Source organism: Neovison vison, chromosome 4 (genome assembly GCF_020171115.1).
Source record: "Neovison vison isolate M4711 chromosome 4, ASM_NN_V1, whole genome shotgun sequence".
NCBI lineage: Eukaryota > Metazoa > Chordata > Mammalia > Carnivora > Mustelidae > Neogale > Neogale vison.
This window is the reverse complement of record NC_058094.1, coordinates 196,130,536-196,149,088: the sequence shown is the minus strand read 5'-3', so window position 1 is coordinate 196,149,088 and position 18,553 is coordinate 196,130,536. Positions and strand designations below refer to the sequence as shown.

The 18,553-nt window shown below is 35.8% G+C and overlaps 1 protein-coding gene across 5 annotated transcripts in view; it reads right to left on the bottom strand.

The window, feature by feature from the left end:
- Positions 1-18,553, bottom strand: part of FOXP2 (forkhead box P2) — a 550,794-nt gene that overhangs the window by 388,506 nt on the left and 143,735 nt on the right. The window lies entirely within an intron of this gene.

The window sequence follows — 18,553 nt, the reverse complement described above, 5'->3', positions numbered from 1 at the left end:
TAAAAACAAAGTATTCTGATTGAATCAGAACTCCCAACACTCAATACCACTCCTGTTCTTTACCCAGGTACTTTGGGGGTATTCTACAAAGTCTTAATTATTCTGCAAAGCATAGCCTGAAACCATTGTTTTAGTTATCAAGGTAACTTAAAGTCACAAAGATTAAGGTAATTCAAAAGCCTGTTTTTCACATTCTAGCAGTCTTTCTGTATTGCTTCTGTTGTTCATTTTTCTCTTACTGATAAAATTTTGCACATGAGCAGGCTCCCCTCTTGATTTTCCTTGTGTTAATCTTTCTTTCATGATAATTTTTTGCCTGATATATACAAAGAAACCCCAGATTTCTTATTAATAGGCAGCAATCTAAATTATTTCCTAATTCTATATTGGCTTATTTCTCCTTCCCACTTTCACAGATATCATATTTTCTTAAGTCAATCTATAAATTCTAGATTTTTAAAGAAAATCCACAAACACATTTTAAAAGTATATGCTATAGGGGCGCCTGGGTGGCTCAGTGGGTTAAAGCCTCTGCCTTTGGCTCAGGTCATGGTCCCGGGGTCCTGAGATCAAGCCCACATTGGACTCTCTGCTCAGTGGGGAGCCTGCTTCCCTTCCTCTCTACCTGCCACTCTGCCTACTTGTGATCTCTGTCTGTCAAATAAATAAATAAAATCTTAAAAAAAAAATAGTATATGCCAGAGCTCAAAGTAAATTTCAAAAATAAAGGACAGAGGGAAGGAATCCATTCTACCAATTATCAGGTTTATTGCCAAAGCCAGGTGCAGACAAGGAAATGGAGTCCAGAAACAAACCCATATATCAATGGGAGTTTTATATATAGTAAGGGTAATACCACAAAGTTAAAAAAAAGGTTGATGCTGAGTTGTGTAGACAAAGGAAAACCAGCTCAGAATATAGCAAAAAATAAACTTGGCTCCTTATTTTTTTTTTTAAGATTTTATTTATTTATTTGAGAGAGAGAGACAGTGAGAGAGAGCATGAGCGAGGAGAAGGTCAGAGAGCAAAGCAGACTCCCCATGGAGCTGGGAGCCTGATGTGGGACTCGATCCTGGGACTCCAGGATCACGCCCTGAGCCGGAGGCAGTCGTCCAACCAACTGAGCCACCCAGGCGTCCCTTGGCTCCTTATTTTATACCATATACGAATTTGGATTCCCATGAGATTAAAGAGTTTTAAACATTAAAGCTATCCTTTCAAAGCTAATAGAAAAACTTACATGACTATTTTTGACACCAAAAATTAAAAAACAATTTTGAAATAAGACTTAGAATAGCATAACTTAAGAAATTTAAAAGAAAGAAAGAAAGAAAGAAAGAAAGAAAGACCTAGAATAGTTTGGCATAAACCTGATAGATTTGGCCAAACCAAATGAGAATTTTTCAATAAATGATAACATAGCTAAATTTTATAAATAAATAGAGAAGATCTAAAACCAACAAGGAATTAATATTAAAATAAATACTCAGAGGAAACTAATAAAAAAATGAGCAAAACCCCCGAACAGGCAGTTTCTCAGAGGGGGAAGCCAGAACAGCTATCAAGTATAGTTTAAAATGTTCAAAATCATTAGTTATGAGGAAGACACAAGTTAAACAAACAAACAAACAATAAGCTATTACTTCATGCCATCAGAAGAGCACACATTTGAATGCCTGATTCTACACTGTATTGGCAAGAATACAGAAAAATGAGCACTCTCTTGCTTACTGGTAATGGAAGTATAAATAATACAGTTATTCTTAAAAGTAATTTGGGAGACCTAAAATACTTACCTGTTCTGTATGGACCCAAAACCTCCTATGCAGATACCAACTATAGAATATGTTAGCTTAGATTTTATTCACTTTTTTATTTGCACATTTTCATTATTCATTTGAAATGAATTCATTATTCATTGTATCAATTTAAAAATTGATAAATCAAGAAATAGCAATAAATGTATCATTTGCAATTATGAATATATAAAATAAACTTGTTACTGGGTAACAGGAAGCCTTCTGTTTCATTTTATTTTTTAGCTGTGTGCATGTATTTCTTTGATAAAAGTCAGAATTAAATACAAAAGCTAAAGAAGCTAATTTAAAAAGTAAACAAAGAAGTTATCACAATAATACGCAGCTGCATTTTTCTTAAAATAAAACTTCATTTTATTTAAATAAGCATTATTAATTTATCATTATTAAATATTATTTGTTATTTAAGTATTATTTTAGTAACTTAAAGCTCAAGAAAGAAAACATAAAATATGTCATAGATTACAGATCACAGATCTCACTTAATTTAAAAAACAGCAACAACGACTTAAGCCAGTAAAGGACAAGGCAAACCAGAGCTAAAGAGGCTAATCAGAATTCTCTTGCATACACACATTCACATACGTTGATTGGCTGACCAGGCTCTAAGATAAAGCCACAACCCTGCTCTCATATAGAGTGTGTAGTATAATGAGGAATATGTAATGAATATGTAATGTAGTTATTACAGTGTATTGAGCAACATGGTGTGTGTGTGTGTGTGTGTGTGTGTGTGTGTGTAGGCAGCACTTAATTTAAGTCAAAGAAGACTTTCTGGATAAAAGGATCCCTATGTGGTTCACATTTACACATTTCTTCTAGCCTTTTAAAGCACATTATGAATTTATCTGTTTGTTGTAGTAGGAGAGGAGATCATCACTCCGATATTCACAAAGGGTTTGAACTTTTTTCTTTAAGAACTGTATTCGATGAAGAGAACAATTACCAGGTGGTTTAGTTTTGTTGTATTTATTTTTTCTAAGAACTCGCTGGTACTCAAGAAAGCGATTTAGTGTTCTAATGTGCCACTTGGAACTCTTTGTTAATATTTTCTACCCTTCTGTCTTTTAATTAACAAAAGAGAAGATAGGTCCTAAAAGAAATGCTATCATTTAATTGTTTTTTAACCAAAAAAGGAAAAAATTACATTGTACAAAGCTTAAGTGTAAAATAAGTATCTTTTGAATGCTATAGCAACATAACATGATACAAAATCGTTAGTCTAGTGAATCCCACACTTTGGAAGAACATACTAAAAATATATGAAGTAAATAAAATACATTTGTTATGTAGGTCATAATGTATAAACTGATGCTCAAAAGTAAAAACCGCGCTAACATTTTCAGTACTGTTTTCATACTCTACAGCACAGGTCTTCTTGGAGAATGGAGAGAACTAAGAATTACTTTATTCTCTAGAAACAAGCTGGTTAACTCTGGCCAGGTAAAAGTAAGCAAATAATTGTTCATCGGTTACAAAGGCTTGAGAGTAGAACCAACACATCAGTGAGAATAATTCAACAACAAAACTTCAGCAAAACAACAATTGCCTAAATTTAATTCCAGATGCTGGATAATGGAGATGTATGCTATCAGGATACAAGAAACAACCAGGGGCTTCTGGGGAACAAGGGAAGTTATTTTTCAGAAGGCAAACAGTCCATATGCTATATGGACAGTCATTTTATTCCCGATACGAAGGGCTCAGAAGGCATTTTCCAGCAGGCATTACACAAGAGGAACATGTTATTATCATTTGTACAGATGTTACAAATACCAAGAAGGGAAACAGTTTAGAGTTTTAAAATGCTGGTGCTGCAAAGGTTAAATGCTGTGAAACTCTATGTGGAGATACATGGTGTTCATTACAATTAGCAACCTGGCTCTGGTTAAAAGTGTGAAGTCTGCAAGAGCAGGGAAGCTTGTCTATTCAATTCACTTTTGAGTCCAATAAACTTAACCTACTTCCTTGCGCATAGTAGGCAATCAATAAACATTTGCTGAATGAATGTATTCGTTCACTGACTCATCGACATGGAACTTGATACAGGCATGGGAAAACTGAAATTTTAGATAGGATAGATGATGGATCTAAACCAGGACAGAGATACCGCCTTTGTCATCCAGATGCAAAATCTAATTCAGTGATCTTTCAAAAGAGGTTAGACATGGAAACAAAGAAGTGTCTGTTCCACTGCCTTGACTTAATATGGCACAATATTCATTTTATTATGGAAGTTAAAAATAACATTAATTGAGAACCTAGTATAGAATATCGTTTTGAAAGTTTGAAAAATGATTTAACCTACACCTGAAAAAAGAAGGATTTGTGGTTTTGGTAGCTAATACTGGAGGCATCCTGCAGCGATGATGACTGCCCATGATGCAAAGCTTTGAAGCTTGTACAAACAGATACACTTGAATACCAATTACAGCTACTCTGCACGAGATTTATTCTAGGAGTTTGGTTCTCAAATTATCCCCCTGTCATATTTATGAAGTACGAGGTAAAAGGAGATCCCAGAATTGCTAAAAAGATGTACTCCAATTACTAATAAAAATCTAGATTCACAGAGCTCCTGGGTGGCTCAGTGGGTTAATGCCTCTGTCTTCGGCTCAGGTCATGATCCCAGGGTCCTAGGATGAAGCCCCGCATCGGAGCCTGCTTCCTCTTCTCTCTCTCTCTCAGCCTGCCTCTCTACCTACTTGTGATCTCCTTCTGTCAAATAAATAAATAAAATCTTAAAAAAAAATTTTAGATTCACTATCATTTAGCCACATTGGGTGAAACTCATATGCATGATTATCTCTGCAGAATGGGGCCTATGCAAGATTTATTCTTGTTGGGCTGACCCTCCCCACCGTTAATAGCATCCAGACCTAAGAAGGTAGAGCCCTTGATACTTCAGGCTCCACCACATCCCAATCAAACCAGTAAGGAGATAAATTCATAGAAATTGAACTGAGATAAAAGTTCACCTTGAAAATAATCGAAGCCACAGTGAAAGTTAAGTTTGCTGACATTCTGCATACAGGTCAAACCTATTTATTCAGGGACAGGACAAATGCCTTTTACATTTATACATTTGCCTCTAGTTTTGAATTGAAAATATCCATTTCATAGACCAGTTCAGAGAATGTAAAACTCAAAATTAAACCAATAACATAATATAGATAAGGTAGAAGGTGAACAGGCAGTCACTGAAGGAAAAGATAAAGCCAGGACCCTTACTTTTAGGATTCTGCTTTTTTGGATTTCATGCAGAGCAAAAGCTAGGTGGAACTGTGTAAAAATGCATTACTGTACTTAGGCAAATATGTAAAAATGCTTAAAAATTAAATTTTCTTGATACCTTTTTTTATTGTGGTCAGAACACTTAACATGAGACCAAGCCTCAATGAAGATCTAAGTGTACAATACACTATTGTTAACTATAAGCATAATGTCATAGAACAGATCTCTAGAACTTACCTTGCATAACTGAAACTTTGTATCTGTTGAACAGCAATGGCTGAAATTTAAAATTTAAAATTTAAAATTTAATTAAAATTAAAAGACTTTTTCCCTCTTCAATCACTGCAGATACTATACACCTATTAAGCACCAGGTTTACTATTGACTGGAGACACTGAGATAAAAGACACTCTCCCTGCTGACTATTTAAGGACAGAGTAAGCATGCAGTAAACATGCCTTTGAAAGAATGTATTTCTTGAAGCCAGAGAGAGATTGTAAGTTAAAAACATGATACTGTGTAAGCGAAAGTAAGCACAGGGTGATACCAACTATAATAGCAATTTTCCATGTGAAAATAATTATTTATGAGGCAGGTGGAAAAAAGAGACACATCTGCCTGAATCAAATCTAAATGCCCATTTGAATTTCTCATGCAGTAATAAAGAGAAAAATTCTTATATTCTAAACGCTCAAGCAGTTTGGAATACATTTTAATTTCCTCTACTTTTTATGAAAATAGTTTCAATGACATTAAAGTTTTTAAAAAGGCTCATCAAGTAGACATATCTCACTTTTCATGGGACATGTAACTTTAATAAAAAACTTCCAAGATTATTAGAACTGTTTTATTAAAATAGTTGTCACAATGTAGATCAGAACTATGAAAGTCATATAAATCTTACACATGTAAATACATGATGCCATAAGAGTCAAAATGAATAATAACTTTCCAAAATAACATAAATATTACTTGGTATTTCCAATACATTGTAGAAGAGAGGAAAACCACACAGTACTTTTGACACCGTTACTAGTAGAGTAAAATATCAAAAATTGGAGAGGGGAGAAGAAGCCCTTCAGGCAACAAAATTAAAGTATGAATTCTTAACCAAGTTCAAAAAATTTTAAAACCATAGGTAATAGGTTGAAAACAAGCTCCTAGGTTCAAACACAGGCTGGAGTTGACTTTAATTCGTTCTGCAGAGGCATATGCTCAGTGGGAGCTCAAAAAATGCACCACTCATAAAAGAGAATTCCTTCAAAAACCACGTTGGTTTTGTTGTTTTCGACTGAGAGTATAAGACTAAATTAGACGAAAATGGCAAAGAAAAATTCAAGAACACTACTTCTAGAATTACTAGCACAGATTTAAACACAATCAGAGTATACTGAACACCAAACAGCTCTGACTTTTTTTTTTTTTAATATCTATTGTAGTTCGAAGACTAAGCCTTAAAAAAATGCATCAGACTTAAAAGTGCTTTCTTTCATTTCTTTTAGTTTCTTACTCATCCCTTCCCATTTTGGTCCTTCCTTCCTTTCCTTTTCACTTGTATAAGAGAATAAGTAAGCTCATCCTCCTTCCCATGCTGACCAGTAGTTGTTTTTAAGAGACAGAACCACTTTTAAACAGCAGATCACCATTTGTGATCCTCAGAACAAACCCCTGGTTTTATATTGTCTCATTTTCCTCTTATTGGGGACACAAAGGTCTCATTTTCAGCAAATAACCAAGTGCTTAAGCATGTAAAGAGGTCATACAGAAGTAAGTAGTCAACATTAATGTGAAAGAATGCCTCTAGCTCCTTTCCTGACACTGGAGATGTTTTGTCCATCTCTTTTAAACCAGAAGAAATGGGATGCAGGTAACAGAAGGCAGGCAACCTCTAGGTTGAACCAGAACTCCAACATCAGGGCAAGTCTTTCAGCCTAAGTAAGAAAGATTTAGGATACTGGGAGCTGGAGGATTTCCCAGTCACTTACAGGATACACAGCTTCAACTATATAGGGAGTCTGAAAGCTCTGAGTGACTTAAAATTTTTACGTTCTCTCTACCACTACCAATCACCAAATGATTCCTTCCCCTAAATCTCTTGGGCAAATTTATAGTCCCAACCTGATACCAGTTCTTTTGGCTTCTACCATAATAAAATGGGGAATATCCTCTACATATTGATGTTTTGTGAGAAAAACAAGGGTAACACCAGCATATTGTCATCCAGGATATAGTATATGTTTCGTAAATGTGAAAGGAATATTAAAACTACTTACATTTATGAAGCTCTGGCTCCTTTCCTATCCACAGCTTTTAATTCAATATTTCAATCTTCTCTAATTGACTATTCAGTTGAAGTTCCACCAACACTGATCTACCTCCATCATCTAACCTAATCTACCCACATAACTCAAGACTGAAAAAAAAAATTTTTTCCCCAGGAAATATAAACTCTTGAATAAAATGCAATGAGAACTGACTGAGCAATGATTTTAAAAAATCACTTCTACTAAAATGTATTAGGTCTGGTCTGAAGTCCATTTAACTTCAGCAAAGAAAAGAACATAGGTTCAAAAAAGCAGTGAGTAAGTATGCCCATTTCCTAGCACTGACTCTCCCTTCCAATCTGCTTACTTTACAAATATATTTTATATATCACCTAGTTACAGAAGCTATTCTATACATCTACTACAATAAAACAACACAGCTATGTGATTTATGAAACAAAGTGTTTTGACCGACTGAATTTTCTTACATTATCTCATTTCTAATTCAATAAATGAACAGAATACAGATTATTCAAATTTTAGGCGAGAAGTATTAAAATAAAAACATTACCTTCTCTTTTTTCTTCTTTCATCAAGAGAAATAGTCATTCATTATTAGCTAGCTATCTCTTATGTTGTTTATTTATTGTTGACAATATTTTTTTAAGGTTTTATTTTTAAGTAATCTTTATAGCCAACATGGAGCTTGAACTTACAACCCTGAGATCAAGAGTCACATGCTATACTGACTGAGCCAGTCAGGTGCCCCAAAATAATTTTTTTTTTTTTAAAGATTTTATTTATTTATTTGACACACAGAAAGAGAAATCACAAGTAGGCAGAGAGGCAGGCAGAGAGGGGGAAGTATGCTCTCTGCTAAGCAGAGAGCCTGATGTGGGACTCAATCCCAGGACTCTGAGATCATGACCCGAGCTGAAGGCAGAGGCTTAACCCACTGAGCCATCCAGGCACCCCCAACCCAAAATATTCTTAATCATTATTTGATTCTAGGCATTTATTTTATTCTATATCCTGGGAGAATGCTCTCGTAAGTATAGGATGAGATTCATATAAAGACCTCAGTGCATTAAAATCACTAAGAAATAGTCTGGTTTTTTTAAATTCCAATTAAAACATGTATTTTGCCAATTCCTCTTCTTTTTTTTTTAAATGAAAAAATTAGTGGATACTTTAGGAACATACAGTATGAAATAAAACAGATTATCAAGGTCAGCAGGTGGGAAAATTTACAATGGCATCATTAGTTTTAAAATTGAAATAGAGATTCTGATTATACAGTTATATTGTGCAAAATTTTACAAAATACTATCTTTTCAAATATTCAAATAAAGACAACTTGAAAAATTAACAGCAACTTGATAGGTCTGCACCCTTTTATGTATATTTTTATTTAGATGAAAATCTGTAGGAAACTGGATTCCAAGTATAATCAGGGAGGTTTTCTAATGGTTTTTAGCCACAAAGCTATATACATAGTCTAAAATTCACTGAGGATTTACAGTCCTCAAGCACTGCTAGGATCTGCCCAAAATCCAAACCAAACTGACAAGATGCTCACTAGGTACTCCCAAGACTTAAAGATTTATCACTGACATTTCAGTAGGAAATTCAAAACCCCATTCTTACACTGTTTCTGAATTCTCTTAAAGTACTTTTCATGACCTATCAAGTCAAATATTTTAGAAAGCCATTTTAGGGATACCAACTGGAAGACCCACGGAAGCATTATCAAAAACAAGAAAAAATATTTGCCAATATACCCATTTAGCTAGTGAAAATGTTTTGCAATGAGTTGGCCCTGCTAAATTCTTACTACCCAGTAAGAGCCCACCTTACAAATAAACTTCCTGATTAAGTTCATTATTCGTTTAGTGAGTTCTAATGTCTAAACACTTAGGTATCTAGCTTAGGAGCCTATACAAAAGGGGAGAAAACTAGTTAAAACTCTTTAGGCTTTCTTAATGTGGCTGTATCTACCACATCAGACACTAATTTTAGCAACTTCACTATTTATTTTCACTGACAAAATTTCCAAAAAATTTTTGGATTAATAAAGATTTACCAAGACATCTGGATATAATATTTTTTTCAATAAACAAGCAGTTCTTCTCATTTGACCAATTTATCTAATAGCTCTCATATCATGTATTTAAAGAGATGTTATACATTGTTAGAGAACTGTTACAATTATTATCTATTTGGGTCCATGTAACATCATAGAATGAGAAAATTAATTTATCATTGAGTAAATTATAGAAATATGAAGCATTCTAGGTAAGTTAGGAATTTCTGTATTATATAAAGAAAACTTAGAAGGATACAATTAAATTAGTCTACTTTCTAAAGAAAGAAATAGCAATTTGAAATGTTACTGAATCTTTCCTTGTATACAGACTGATCAAAATTTTTTTTCTTTTTGCCTTTTTGGGGAGTTTTCTTGCATCTGTCTTTTTCTTTTCTAAAGCACGAACACAGAGCAGTCATTATTCTCTGACTATGAACTACTGGGAGAAAGTGGGTAAGCCATTTTCACAAAGACACAAGAAAGTCAAGAAAACTGCCTGCCGGGGTGTGGGGTGGCTCAGTGGGTTAAAGCCCCTGCCTTTGGCTCACATCATGATCTCAGGGTCCTGGGATTGAGCCTCGCTGGGCTCTCTGCTCTCTGCCTGCTTCCCCCTCTCTCTGCCTGCCTCTCTGCCTACTTGTGATTTCTGTCAAATAAATAAATAAAATCTTAAAAAAGATAAAAAGAAAGAAAGAAAAAGAAAAAGAAAACTGCCTGCCACAGAGTAAGTTCTCTAAATATCTATCTTAAAATGGATGGATAAAGACCATTAATGTAAAACATAAGACTGTAGATATAAAATGAAGTGATCTCTGATGGATACCCTTAAATGTATCTCTAACACCAGTGTGGGGGAACATTAATTCTAAAGTGCATATCTCACGGATAGTGACAGACAAGAGAAGGACCAAGAGCTCTAAAAAAATACATTAAAGAGAATTGCATTAGCTCATTTAAAAGATTCATATTAGTAGCATCACAATTTAATGTTATTAAAGTAAACTTTGAAAGAAGCACAATAGCACTGTGTAATTTGTGTGTCAAATATAAACTATTTAGTTCAAGAATAGTGTGTACCAATCAGTAAGGCAAAGGAGATCCTTATCACTTTTATTTTCTCACTCAGCATCTTTAATTTCCATTGCAAATGTAAAATGCTTTCTTTTTTAAAGTTACTTTTATCCAAATAATTATTTTTCTATCTTTTTATCCCTATTCAAAATATCAACAACATGACTAACCTCTAAAAAAATGTACATTTAATTACAATTGTTCTCCTGCTATATCCCTAGGTATACTCTAAGATCTAAACCATACAGAACTTTTTGTCAGAAACTTGTACACAAAGTATGTACATTATTTATTTGCTTAGAAGATCCAGTTGCAAATGACATAACTTCACAAGATGAAACAAAGAAAACATCTTTATGAAACATTCAGCTAACCCCAAAGAAATCAAACTTTTATGACCAGTGTTTAACATACAGATAGAGTTACTTATCAATTATATTTCAAGGACAACAATAAATGCCATAAACACATTGAGTTAATGTTCTCTTAATAAAATGTTTAATTGATTATTGGTCTGAGCTGTCCAAAACAAAGGGAGAATTATTTTCTTTTCAATTGTTGATCATACTCCTTTAAAAGATAGTCAACAAAAGCAAAATTTTATTTCCTCGGCTTTTTCATGTCTCCTGTAACTTAGGGCTACTAATCTATAGGAGTGGAAATCCAGAAATATATACTAGAAAATAGTCACACATGTATGAATGTGCTTGCTCATGTACACACACACACACACACACACACACGTACACATGTACACATGCACATAGTCCCTGACTAGTCCTGTTTATGATTTTTCCAATTTTTTCTTTAAAAGCAATAATAGTATTTCAGAGTCACAGTACCAAAAATGAGTGACCTCCTGACATAGAAGATGTGCGTCCTCTGTGGATACTTCAGGAGTCTAAAATTGATTTTCTTCATTTTAGCCTGTGAGGTGTGTAGACTTCACCAATCACCAGAATGAGTAACGGCACTAACAGTACACAATAAAGAAACAACAGCTTTAAGAACCTCAGAAGCAATAGCTCTAGCATCACAGCCCTCGTAAAAAGGTTCTGGCTCTTCTCACCTGTTATTCTGTTCCTTAAAACACTATATTCTGGCAGACACTGTGTTTGTGATGATGAAACAAAGTTTAACATGTAGTTTGCATACAAACTGGAGTAATAGTTTTCAAAACGTGAGCATTTTTGCACCCAATCTGAACTTTTAATCTGAATTTTAATTTGCAAAGATTCTGGCTAAATAAATGTATTCTAATATTAAGCTACATATTTGTAGATTCCCTTCTGAACAAATACAAATAACCACAGAACAACTTTACTTTCATGTCCTTTTTTTTTTTTTTTAAAGATTTTTATTTATTTATTTGACAGACAGAGATCACAAGCAGGCAGAGAGGCAGGCAGAGGGAGAGAGGAGGAAGCAGGCTTCCCGCGGAGCAGAGAGCCTGACGTGAGGCTCGATCCCAGGATCCTGGGATCATGACCGGAGCTGAAGGCAGAGGCTTTAACCCACTGAGCCACCCAGGCGCCCCTCATGTCCTTCTTAAGTATAGTGTTTTGCTGATCTGATTATAGTAAGTTCCATACATGAAAAGTACAATTTCAATTTACATGTTCATGCCCATCAAAACATGAATGGATAAACACAATATGGTACAGGCATACAACCGAGTATTATTTAGACTTAAAAAGGAAAGGAATTCTGACACATGCTATAAAAATAGATCAACCCTGAAGACATTAATGCCAAGTAAAATAAGCCAGCCACAAAAGGACAAATATTGTATGATTCCACCTATCTGAGATAACTAGAGTGGTCAAATTCATAGAGACAGAAAGTGGAATGGTGGTCACCAAGGATAGGACAGGGGTAATTAGGAGGTACTGTTTAATGGTGACATAGTTTCAATTTTATAAGTTGACAGAAGTTTTAGTAAAGGTTGCAAACAAATGCAAATGCACTTACTGCCAAGAAACTATATACTTAAAAATGGTAAAAATGGTAAATTTTATGCTATGTATATTTTACAATTTTATTTTATTTTTTATCATTTTTATTATTTTATATTTTTGAAGCATTGTCCTTTTTTTTTTTTTGAAGATTTTATTTATTTATTTGACAGAGAGAAATCACAAGTAGATGGAGAGGCAGGCAGAGAGAGAGAGAGAAGCAGGCTCCCTGCTGAGCAGAGAGCCTGATGCGGGACTCGATCCCAGGACCCTGGGATCATGACCTGAGCTGAAGGCAGCGGCTTAACCCACTGAGCCACCCAGGCGCCCAAGCATTAGCCTTTTTTAAAATGATTTTTGTTTTATTTATTTGAGAGAAAGAGAGCATGAGCAGAGGGAAGAGGCAGATGGAGAGGGAGAAGTTTCCCAGTGAGCAGGGAGCCCGACACCGGGCTTGCCCTGAGCCAAAGGCAGAGGCTTAATTGACTGAGTCACCCAGGCACCCCTATAATTTTAACTTATTAAATAATTAACATGCTCATGTAGGAGTAAATCTCTAAAATTCTTGCAGGAGTGATACTTATAACTTAATGCAGAACAATAACAAAATGATTGAAGATGTTCTTGGAAACCTGGTAAGATTTCCAAAAATTTCTTCATAAGCTTTTTGTAGGAAAGATTATCAAGAAGAGAGTAAAGGCTGCTCTCCTTAGGATGCAGGAAGCTGGTATTTTTAAGTGTTGAAAGATAATTTTTCCACTCTTACCCAAATATACCAGGTATGTGCTCTAGGAAGTTTGCTGGCTTATATGATTTGGGTCAAGCAAAATTTTCATTTAAGTATAACTTCTCCTCTAAAGCATTTTCTGACACCCCATTTCCACAGAAAGATTTGCCTACTTGCTCATTTTTTTCTTCTGATGAACCCTACTCAAACATTTTATAGCATGTTATAATACGATTAAGATATTAATCTGTTTACATTTTATCATCTACTATGAGATATTAAGCTCCTTGAGCATTTTTCAAACATCTAGCCCTGAGATGGCCCTAACTAAATCCTTGTTGAGTAGACTGGGAGCTGAATTATTGAAAATTTTACTCATTAAATAATTACTGAGTGCCTAAAATATGTAAAGCTCAGTAGAAATACAAAGTTTAAAAATTATATGTTCCCTATGTCAAGAAATTAAGCAAGTATAGTAATCCTCTAAATATATTAACACTATAAACATCATTAAAAAAAAAGATACAAATAAAGTACCACAGGTGGTGTTCACATACAAGAGAGATTATATATTGGTTTGGATACAAGTAGAGATGAGGAAAGGCTTGATGAAGGACTTAGCACCTTAACTAAACATTCAAACGTGGATGATACTTAAAATAGGGACGGGAAAGAAAATATGGTCATGATTTTGTGAAAAAACAATGGGAAAGTCACATGAGGTTACAATAGAAGTTCTCAAATGTTTTTATTCCCAGGTTGCCTTTACCCTTTTAAAAAATATTAAGAAACTTTCCCCGTAAAACAAGACAAAAAAACAAAAAAAAAACCCCTCACTTTTGTTGAGGGGATGATCTTTCTATACTAACTTTGTTAGCTATTAAACATATTTTAAATCACAAGAATAGACAAGTAGATATTCCATCAGTTGTCAGAGCAATGACATCATCAAATGTCACTTGGCCTCTGGACAACTCTATTGTATATTCATGAGAGAGTAAGAGTGAAGAGTGAAAAAGACAAATAAGATCTTAATATTAGTATAAAAATAATTTTGACCTCACAGCCATTTTGGAGGGTCATAGGAATGTTCAAGCTATAGATTTTAAATAGGTAAATATAAAAGATTTTTGTACAAAACAGTCATATGATGGTGAGCTGACCTTGGAAGGACGCCTTTAAAAATGACAGAAATGGGTGTGGAGGTGTGGGAATGCAGACTCTAGTGCAGGTAGAAGCCTATCAGAGGGTTTACTAGGGGCCAGCAATAAGTACAGAGGACAGTGCTAAAAGAAGAAAACAGAAGCTTATGTCTTAAAGGAACCGCTAAAGTTACAAAAAAATCAGGAGATAACATAGGGGGTGTCTGGGTGGCCCAGTCAGTTAAGCATCATACTCGATTTCAGTTCAGGTCATGATCTCAGGGTCTTGGGATAGAGCCCTGTGTTGGACTCTGCATTCAGAGGGGAGCATACTTGAGAGTCTTTCTCTCTCTCTCTCTCCCCCTCTGCCCCTCTCTCCTAAAATAAGTAAATCTTAAAAAAAAAAGAATTGTGTATATATATGTGCGCCTGGGTGGCTCAGTCAATTATGCATCCAACTCTTGATTTCCACTCAGGTCATGATCTCAGGCTTTTGAGACTGAACCCCAGATAGGGCTCCCCACTCAGCAAGGATTCTGCTTCTCTCCTCCTTTCTTCCTCTTTCTCTGCCCCTCTCCCCACTTGCAAGTGCTCCCTCTCTCTAATAAATAGTAAATCTTAAAAAAAAAAAAAAATGACAGTACAGTACGAGGCCACCAAAGGAAGAGTAAGTTTCAAGATGAGACGGAGTAACTGTGCCAGGGATTTTAAAGTCAAGGAAAATAATGATTAAGAAAGTGAAGTCAGAATGTCTTTGATCAGCTACAAAAAGGGAGTGTATATGATTGACTAGATAACAAGACACTTGGAGAAAAACGTTAGATGAGGAAGTTTTGGAATAAGCATAGATGACTCACTTGGATCTTTGATAATGAAAGAAAGGAGAGTGAGCAATAGCTTTTATTTGCAACTGAATGAGAGTTTGGTGTTGAGGAAAAGAAGGAGGGAAGGAGGAATGACCGTGGAGCTAGGTTTCAAAGGAGCTAGGAGGAAATGAGGTCAAAAGAATAAATAGAAAGTTTTGTTTATCAAAAGAAAAAAAAAACCCTCCTCCCCTGGGAGACTGAGCTAAAAGGAGAAAGGCTGGCTAAGGGTATGGGGAATTAGCTGGTAATAGAAAAATGAGCAGAGGACTACATTAGAAAGGAAGTATTTTGGAAGCTGACAAGAAGTCCCTGAGTAGAAACAGAACTAAGGTAGAAAGAAATGAGAATTAAAGGAGAAAAAAAGGTAAAAATTTTAGTTGCTATTAGTATGCACGGTCAACAAGGGGGTAATGCCAGAGATTGAAACCCTAGGATTCCAACTGCCAAGCTATTAAGATCATTTCTCGGGGCGGGGCGGGGGGGCGGAATAAAGGTTTACACTAGATCGGCATTGTTCAATATTGGTAGTCTCTACCCACATGTGACTATTTCAAGCTATTAAAATTAAATAAAATGTAAAATTCAGTCATTTTTTTTAGCTGGAAGCTAGACGTGAGCAGCAGGAAGAACTCCCTGAGGCAGAATCCCAAGTCCTTTAAGGGCAACCATAGAGATAGGAGCTGGAGGCAAGGCTGTGATAAATAGCTTACACATTAGAAACCTCAGGGGCACAACATCCTGACCTTGAAGTTTCCAAGACCTTGAGACGGACAGATTAAGAGCCAAAGGTGCAAAGCATAGGTTCACCTGCCTCTTCTACCTCTGCCCCAAGGTGACCCTTAGGCTCATTATAATGTATTTGCACTATGGTTTCAGCCGTCCTCCCCCTTCTCCCCCTCCACTCCCGCCATACCCCGCCCCCATGGAGAAAGGCAGCCAGGAGGATTCAGTACAAATCTTGTAGGGTCAAAAACTTTCCATGGGAGGAGTCCCCCAGATGACTAGAAGCAGCCTTAGAAACCACTCCACTGTATACAACTCCTTCCAGCCTGCAAAGACCAAACAATATCCAATCCAAACAACACAAAGGTCAGTTCCACATCCTGGAACAGCCTGCTCTCCCACCTGAAGAGCTAACTTTTCACGTCAATAAACTGCTTTGTGCCTGCTACTTTCCTTGTGGCTATCTTTATTTGCATGTGGATTCTCATTTAAATCTTCTCCTGGGAATCCAATAATTGAGCCCTCCATACACACTAGGCAAACTTCCCACCCATTACAATTTAATGGTATCAGCCAGATTTCGTGTGCTCAAGTGGCTACCATGGGGTACACTGTAAATACAGAGTATTTCCATAATAACAGTAAATTCTAACGGATAAAGAGACCCCATGTACATTTATTACAAGGGTAGAAGATAACACAACAGAGTACTTAGTTCTTACTGTGTTATTTATTATGTACCCAAGAATGCACTAAACACCTCACATACATGATTGCATTCAACCATCTTTTGAGATACTTTTTATTACATTCCCATTTTACAGATGACAAAACAGAGTAAGAAGAGACAAATAACTTGCTTTAGATCACACTGTAGCTGAGATGAGATTGAACCCCAAAACTTCCTGATTCCAAGAACAGAGGAATAAGGAAGAGGGATGATATTTTGAAAATAATAATATCCAGAGAGTAGAGGCTGCTTTTAGGCACTGGGCTTGAGCAATAGAAACAGGAGCAAGGCAAAGGGCCCACAGTGCCTAGTGAGCTGAATGCAAACTGGCAGGTTCATTAGATGACCCACCTCTAAGTAGCCTTAGGCCCTCACTAAAAAACTGGCTGCTCACCACCAGGCACACTTCCTAAAATGACCAAAAAAAAGGGAAAATTCTGTATATTCCACACTCCTCCCTCTAACCTGTAACTGTAGGCACTCACAACTGCCTCCTGGCAGACAGTCTGTCCTTTACTGTGGTGCCTGCTGCCCCCTTGCCATGTGTTCAATAAACTTCTACCTCTTTTGTTCTGCCTTGGGTGAATTCTTTCACCTCCCATGCCACCGCTATCGACCCCCATCCACCGAAAGGCATCAGATCCAGGCAGTTTAAAGAAGAACTGTCTTGGGGCGCTGGGTGGCTCAGTGGGTTGAAGCGGGATGGAGGCCAGAGTCTGGCTCTCTGCTCAGGGGGGAGCCTGCTTCCCTTCTTCTCTCTCTCCGCCTGCCTCTCTGTCTACTTGTGGTCTCTGTCTGACAAATAGATAAATAAAATCTTTAAAAAAAACCCAAAAAACAAAAAAACCGTCTTTTCCCTTGATAATGAGAATACTATGAAGTGCGCCCGTAACAACGGTTTAGAAAAGGCTGCATGAAAAAAATATAATTTATGTTAATGAAAATAAAATACGTATGCAATATTAAAGTACCAGCTTGAAGTGCTTTAAATTAGAAAGTGCAAAAAGTTATCATAGCAACTTTAGCTCACCCACCTTACTTTGTGAGTTCCTGTCAGGTGGGGAAGTTACTGTTGCCATGGAAACCACCACAATACTACTACTTTACACTTATATAACACCTTTCATCTGATGCGCTCAGAGAGACTTATAAACATTAATTCATTAATAGTTCTTTTTATTGAAAGTGCATCAAAATTTACCTAATGGCATACAACAACAATTGCAGATCAAACAAAAGGAAACTTCACTGCTCTTGAACAGATTCGCACAGATTTTGTACCATCTCTTACTATTTAAAAAGAAAGAGAGAGAGAGACAGTAATCTTACACAGACATTCACCCGCTTGTTTCTTGTACCAAACTGAAAACCATCTCCTATTGTTTTATTGTCAAAAATAGGCAGCTCTTTTTCCACCCACTCTTTAATTTCTTTCTTCATGTGTTCAGCTAATTGCCTGGGAATGTCTTTTAAAACGCCATTACACAAACTTACCTGTGCAGCTCTAACCACTAAGATATTCACCAGTATGAATCTGGTTCTTTCTTTAAAGGATGTATGACCTCATTTTAAATTAGCAAGAAGAAAACTAAAATCTGAAGGATTCTTTTGGTATTTAAGAGTTTGAAAACTGGAAAGTGTAAAATCCTTAGCTGTTCATAGGGATTTTTGTTCTTCAGCTATTAAAAATAAAGCAAATATTTGTTTCAATATGCTAAAATATAATAAAACACTCAGAAAAATCAGGTCAATGAAGGGGTCTGTTCAGCACAGGATTTTGTTTTTAATAGAGTCGTCAAAAGATACTTTATGTGATTACAACTTCTTAGATGATTTCATGATGTTGGCTTCAAAAGTAACTTACCTCTAATAACTTACTAGGATCTATCACTCAAGAAAGCAGTCAAATTCTTTTGGAACTTGTTTATATTCTTCAAC